Consider the following 7,318-nt stretch of genomic DNA (forward strand, 5'->3'; position numbering starts at 1 on the left):
CCAGGGATTCTTCAGCTGTGATCCCTGCATTGCAAGGGGGGGCGGCTGGACTAGATGATGCCTGAGGTGCCTTCCAACCCTATGAAATTCCCCCTAAAAGCAGAACAGCATCCTGAGGTGCTTAGGGTCAACTCGAGCTGTGTTCTCCACCTGCAGCCATCTCAGACAAGAGGCCCTGAGTCAGGTCAAATGCCCCGAGAGAGATCGGGGGGCACAGCGGGGGGAGGGGGGAGGCATTCATTCCCCACAAAGAGGACCCCTGAAAATAAGAAGCCCAAACTTACCCGCAAAAGGACCAGCCTCTCGGGATCCTTAAGCGACACGCCTGGGGACGCAGTGTGTGCTTTAAGGGAGCACCTCCCAGGGCTTATTCCACCTGATCCTATCACTGCACTAAAAATAGCATCCAGGGGCCTTCTCGGTTGATGCACAAGAAGGAGGGCCGTAGCAGAGGCCCTGCATGACCTTCAGGCGTTTTATCAGCGTGCGGGAGATTACACAGGAGGCTGGCGAGGGTCAAGCTGTTCTCATTCCCTGCGTGTGGGGGAAGGAGAAGACTTAAAGGCAAGGCCACATTTGTGAATGAGAGGACACCCGAGGCTCCTTCTTTGCCGTTTGCTGACGGACTGAGGGCAGCCACACAAAGCGACCCTGGTTCCTAAGCTGAGGTTAGAAAAAGGATCTTGCAGAGCTGGGAGGAGCTCAGAAAGGGCCCCATTTGGTCCCTCATCCTGTTCTCATAGTGGCCAAACCCGCAAGCAGGATTTGAGCACAAGAGCCCTTTCCCGTCCTGTGTCTTCCTGCAGCTGGGACCCGGAGCTGTTCGGCAGTGGAATTTGCCGCCAAGGAGTGTGGTGGACTCTCCTTCTTTGGAGGTCTTTAAGCAGAGGCTTGACAGGCATATGTCAAGAATGCTTTGATGCTGTTTCCTGCTTGGCAGGGGGTTGGACTGGATGGCCCTTGTGGTCTCTTCCAACTCTATGATTCTATGATTCTATTAGTAAGCCATCATGGACAGTAGCCATTGACAGCCCTCTCATTTGTGAATTTGCCTCACCTGCTTTTAAAGACATCCAGGTTGGTGGCCATCCCATCTTATGTGTTGTGTGAAGAATGAATTTTTTAAAAATCTGCCCTGAATCTGCCAACGTTCAGCTTCTGCTGCTGTACGAAGGCAAAAATCTCAACTTCTTGCTCCACCCACTTTTGAACGTGGCCTTCAGAAGATTTCACAGAAGGGAATGTGGCCCTTGGGTTTCCCCACCCCTGCTTTTATTGACCTGGTTCCACCTTCCCCTTGGAAGTTTACAAGTGCACTGAGTTTACAAAACTATTGTACTACTAACCTTACTGTATGCTTGTGAAACGTGGACTACTTATAAATGTCATATCCAGTTCCTAAAAAGATTCCATCAATGGTGTCTCCGAAAATGTTTGCACATGACTTGGGAAGACAGGCAAACTAATGCCAGTGTACTGGAAGAAGCAAAGATCACCAGTGTTGAAGCAATGATTCTTCAACATCAGCTACATTGGACTGGTCATGTTGTGCGGATGCCTGATGATCGTCTTCCAAAGCAACTACTCTGTTCCGAACTTAAAAATGGAAAGCGTAATGCTGGTGGTCAACAAAAGAGGTTTAAGCACTGTCTCAAGGCAAATCTAAAAAAGTTTAGTATACGCAGCAGCAATTGGGAAACACTGGCCTGCGAGTGCTCCAATTGGAGAACAGCCCTTACCAAAGGTGTTCTGGACTTTGAAGACACTCGAACTCAGGATGCAAGGGAGAAACGTGCTAAGAGGGAGGCACGCTTGGCAAATCCACACCGTGATCAACTCCCTCCCGGAAACCAATGTCCCCACTGTGGAAGGATGTGTGGATCCAGATTTGGCCTCCACAGTCACTTATGGACTCACTGTAAAAACTGTGTTTATGGAAGACCATCTGACTCGGCTACGAGTGATCGCCAAAGAAAGAAGAAGCACTGAGTTATGATGTCATCATGCTCAGAATTCATTTGGATTCCCTGTGTTTTTACAGAGGGCTCCCGACTTCACACACTTCTTCCTGCCATTATGAATTGTTCTGACCTTTCCCCCCAACAAATAAATTGCCTGTTTGTGTGCAAATGTCAACACATTTGTCTTGTAGAATGTGCTGTCTGTGTAGAAGCCCAGGTCCAGCTCTGGTGCAGAATTAGGACTCAGCACACCCATGGTTACACCCCGGTAGCTCAATGGGACCTGATGAAAACCGCAGGGAGGATATGGATCCCACCCATATCCGTGGTCCTTGCAAACCATTGATCTGCGGTACGGGCCCTGTTACCGGTGCCACCACAATCCTTGTCCCATATTTGCAAAAATTTTAGTGCGCTGGCACCTAAACACTTCAGAACTCCCTGCCTCTTGACCTCGGGGAATTCACTAGGCACTTTTGGGCACCTGCTAAAAACATTTCTGCTTATACAAGCCTACCCAGACATTTAGAAAGTCGGTGAGAGTTTTCATCTGGTTTTACGCTTTCAAAAGTCTTAGACTGTTGTTTTCCTTAGTGATAACTTTATTGTTTTTCATAAACTGCTTTGAGGTTGTTGGTTTCTACAAGACCTGTGGGTATAGGGCAGCATATAAACAAACAAACAAACAAACAAACAAACAAACAAACAATACATTCAAGCGGTGTATATCTGACTACTGAAGCAGAGTTTCTGTCTTTCTCTCTGCACCCTGCCCTGATATCTGTCTCTCTCTCGCTCACACGCACACACACACCCAATATCAGTCTGCACCGCTCTTAATAGGCACAAAAAACCTCTGGTATTTCTGGCTCATGATAATCTTCCATTACCTACAAGTGGTTAGGTCAACATGTTTTCCTTGTATAATGAAATCCATTACCATCACCTTTCGCTTAAACCCTAGAATTGCCACTCTGTCTCCTTTCAAGGAAACTAATTTCTTTGGACGGATCCCAATCATGAGATACATTTGCCGGGTCATCATTTGGGCTTCAAAATGGATTTGACCTCTTGCTCTGCATCTCCTCCTCCACTCCCGCCCCCTCCCCAGCTTTTATCCTTCCCGCCATTAGGCTCATGAAATTTCATTGCGATCATGGGAAACAAACGAGGCGATGGGAGTCGGAGAGGCTCTTAGCCCCCCCCCCACACCAGTTGGCTCCTATTTTTAATTGAAAGTTCACAATGCTCCTTTGCCTTCAAGGCCCTTCTTCTGCACTCTGTGCAGCTGACCGTCCACTCCAGTTAGATTTAGCCAGCAAATCTAACTCTTGAGTGAGGCAGAAATGGATATTTCTCCTTCCTTCCATTATGCTCTAAGTTGTTTGGGTAGCGTTTGGCGGGGAAGGAAAATAAATGAAATCGATGTAATTGAGTGGCCGATTTTGCCTGAGAATTTTAATCAAATGGAAAAGTCCTCCAGAAAGGTCAAGGACCATAAGTTGTTTTCCCCTCACCGCTTCACCTTTTCACTTAATGGCCCAGCGTCTCACTTAATTGCCATGGAGACATGCTGCTCAGATCAAAAACAACCAGACCCTGCAAAGCTCAGGCAAGCCTCTAGCCCTCATGGTGGCAGAGAGCCTCCTGCCCCCCAGGATCCCAGAGCCCCTCTGAAATATCAGCAGAGCCCCTCTCAGGTTGTGTTTGTTAGAAAAGGGCCATAGCTCAGTGGCCATAACTCATTGGTTCCCCTTCTCTCAGTCCTGCCACCTTCACAGGCGGGGTGGGGGCGCAGAAGAGGGCCTTCTCAGTGGTGTTGTTGTTGTTGTTTAGTCGTGTCCGACTCTTCATGACCCCATGGACCAGAGCACGCCAGGCACTCCTGTCTTCCACTGCTTCCCGCAGTTTGGTCAGACTCATGTTAGTAGCTTTGAGAACACTGTCCAACCATCTCATCCTCCGTCGTCCCCTTCTCCTAGCGCCCTCCATCTTTCCCCAACATCAGGGTCTTTTCCAGGGAGTCTTCTCTTCTCATGAGGTGGCCAAAGTATTGGAGCCTCAGCTTCACGATCTGTCCTTCCAGGGAGCACTCAGGGCTGATTTCCTGAAGAATGGATAGGTTTGATCTTCTTGCAGTCCATGGGACTCTCAAGAGTCTCCTCCAGCACCACAATTCAAAAGCATCAATTCTTTGGTGATCAGCCTTCTTTATGGTCCAGCTCTCACTTCCGTGGTGGTAGCTCCCACCAATTTTGGAACTCCCTCCTAGGAGAAGTTAGACTGGCTCCCTCCTTGTTGTCCTTCTGCCAGCAAGTGAAGTCCTCCTTGTTCCAATAGGCTTGGGGGAACTGACTGCTTTTAATGAAAGAGCTGGTGTCGCACTATTTTTATTGTAACAATCTTTTTTTTTTAATAGAGAAGAAGAGGAGGAGGAGCCTGCTGGATCAGGTAAATGGCCCTTCTGGTCCAGCATCCTGTTCTCACACTGTAAGGCCATGTCCCATCTTTGAAGGAATTACTGCCCAGTGGAAGAACCTCAGTCTGGAGAGTAGACCCAGCCCTCAAGCAGAGAGATTCAGTGGGGTGATTTGCAATGGCAGGACTGAGGAGCAGAGATTTTGCCACCAAGCTCCAGTGTGGTGTAGTGGTTAAGAGCGGTAGACTCGTAATCTGGGGAACCGGGTTCGCGTCTCCGCTCTTCCACATGCAGCTGCTGGGTGACCTTGGACTAGTCACACTGCTTTGAAGTCTCTCAGCCCCACTCACCTCACAGAGTGTTTGTTGTGGGCGAGGAAGGGAAAGGAGAATGTTAGCCGCTTTGAGACTCCTTTGGGTAGTGACAAAGCGGGATATCAAATCCAAACTCTTCTTCTTCCTCTTCTTCCTCCTTGGCAGTGCCGGAATATATGTATAAGCTAAACAAGCTATAGCTTAGGGCCCCACTCTTTTGGCCCCCTCCCCCAAAAAAATTAAAGGGAAAAAACCTGGATGTACATTTCCAAAATATAAGATAAAAAGCAAATCAAATAAAACCTACATACAGCAACAGTGTTTTGTGTTGTGTAGGCTCCTGTGATGTACGTAAGGGGCCCCGCCTGCTAGCCTGCTCCCTAAAATATCACTGGTTTGCTCATTTCTATATACTGTATAGGGTGTCTACATTCTGCATGGACTGGTTGCATGGCATACCAGTATATTTAACACAAAAAACAGTGGCCATTTGTTGTTGACAAAGAACAGCTGGACATAAAAAAGGCCCCCATTACCTTCAGTAGCTTAATCTGGCCCTGGTCCTTGGCCATGTTAAAGGGCAAGGAGAGGATGGGAACTGCAGTTCCCCTTAAATTTTGGGGTGAGACACTCAGAGTGCCAGCAGCCTTCTGCAACGGGGTGCTTTCCTAATGCTTCGAACTACAACTCCCAACAGTCCCCACCAGTAGTTGTCAGAAACATCTGGAGGGCACAAAGCTGGGGAAGGTTGGTGTGTGTGTGTGTGTGTGTGAAGATTTGTGTCCCAGAGCAGAGTCCCTGCATCCACCAGCTCAGACCAGAGTCATTTGGTGAGCTCCAAGCTCATTAAGCCTTCTTCTGTTGATGTTTGGTCCTGGGAGAAAGAGAAAGGCTAAAAAGTTTGTCGTCCAGCGACCTTTTCATTGCTGTTTCCACCTGAGACTCCTTTCAGATCATTTGCATAAACTCCCTTCATCTTTAATGTCAACAGTTGCTCTTTTTGCAAAAGAGAGAGAGAGAGAGAGAGAGAGAGAGAGAGAGAACGAGAAAGAGAGAAGGTGGATGCTTTGTACCCTGGCAATGGAATAGACAGAGACTGCAACAAGCGCTGTGGCAAAACAAAAACAAAAAAAAACTCCTGCATTTTGAGCTCATTTGGGTCTGAGTCAGCGTCTGTTGACGTCACATTGAGCTACTTCCCTGCTCTTACATACTTTTGTTTTGTGATGGTCTGATGGCTAGGGGCAAAGCAGAGAATCCGATCTGATTACTAAAACGTTAAAATATAAACATCCATTATTCAATTAAAGAATCCAGTTCCAACAGCCCAGAGGAGATATGACAGCCATCTTCAAATATCATATGGGCTGTCTAATGAAGCCAGCTTGTTTTCTCCTGCTTTGGAGGGTGGGTACGTTTTATAACACAAAGCTCCATTAAAAGAAGACTGAGCTGTGATGTAGGGACAATAAATGCAGGTCTGGTTCAAGGATGGGAAACTTGGATTCTGCCAGCTGTTCTGGGACTACAACTCCCATCAACCATAGCGTCCAGCATTAGTAATGGTCCAGGAAGAAAGGAAGAAGAAGAAGAAGAAGAAGAAGAAGAAGAAGAAGAAGAAGAAGAAGAAGAAGAAGAGGAGGAGGAGTAGTAGTTTGGATTTGATATCCCGCTTTATCACTACCCTAAGGAGTCTCAAAGCGGCTAACATTCTCCTTTCCCTTCCTCTCCCACAACAAACACTCTGTGAAGTGAGTGGGGCTGAGAGACTTCAGAGAAGTGTGACTAGCCCAAGGTCACCCAGCAGCTGCATGTGGTGGAGCGGGGAAGCGAACCCGGTTCACCAGATTACGAGTCCACCGCTCTTAACCACTAAACCACACTGGTGTAGTGTGGTGTAGTGCCCCAAAACCTCCAGAGCTCCACACGTTCCCCCATCACAGCTTCCAACATTAAACATTAAACTCCCCAATTGCATTGTCTTGACATCGGAGAGAGTGAAGTAGAAATCCGCTGATAAATTCGTATGTGCAACGGGTCTGCACTAATTGCTTTAACGCAACAAGCCTCTTTCTTTCATGTCCTTGTTGCAAAGCACAAGAAAAGGAGAGTAGGGTGTTTTTTAATAATAATAATAATAATAATAATAATAATAATAATAATAATAATAATAATATATCATTCCTCTGCCAGCCAGAAGCCAGGCAAAGAAGGCACTTGAGAGGCAGGTTTAATCACAACAGTCTCCCAGTCAGGTTCAAGGCATATGGATGGAGCGAGGCTCTTTGCATTGTCTTGACTTTCAGAAATGAGGTCCTGTTGACCTCAAAGGCTCCTGACTCAACCCTGCTTCACGGGAGATCAAGACAAAGCTGGGACTAACGGGAACATCTTGTTCAAAGCGAAAGGAGGGCAGGTGAAGAGAACATGGCTCTCAAGGCTAGCATTTCCACATGCTGTTTCGAGACAGATCTTCGGTCCCAGATGCATGGGAATTCGTACGCCACGCGGTCCCGCAGATTGAGGGATGAGGCAGGCCACAGATCATCTCTGCAACGTGTGAATGGGCAGCAACTAACAGTGCCTCTGAGCATGTTTAGAGTGAACGCCCGTTTCATGGATTA

This window comes from Zootoca vivipara, chromosome 3, assembly GCF_963506605.1.
Source record: "Zootoca vivipara chromosome 3, rZooViv1.1, whole genome shotgun sequence".
Taxonomy (NCBI): Eukaryota; Metazoa; Chordata; class Lepidosauria; order Squamata; family Lacertidae; genus Zootoca; species Zootoca vivipara.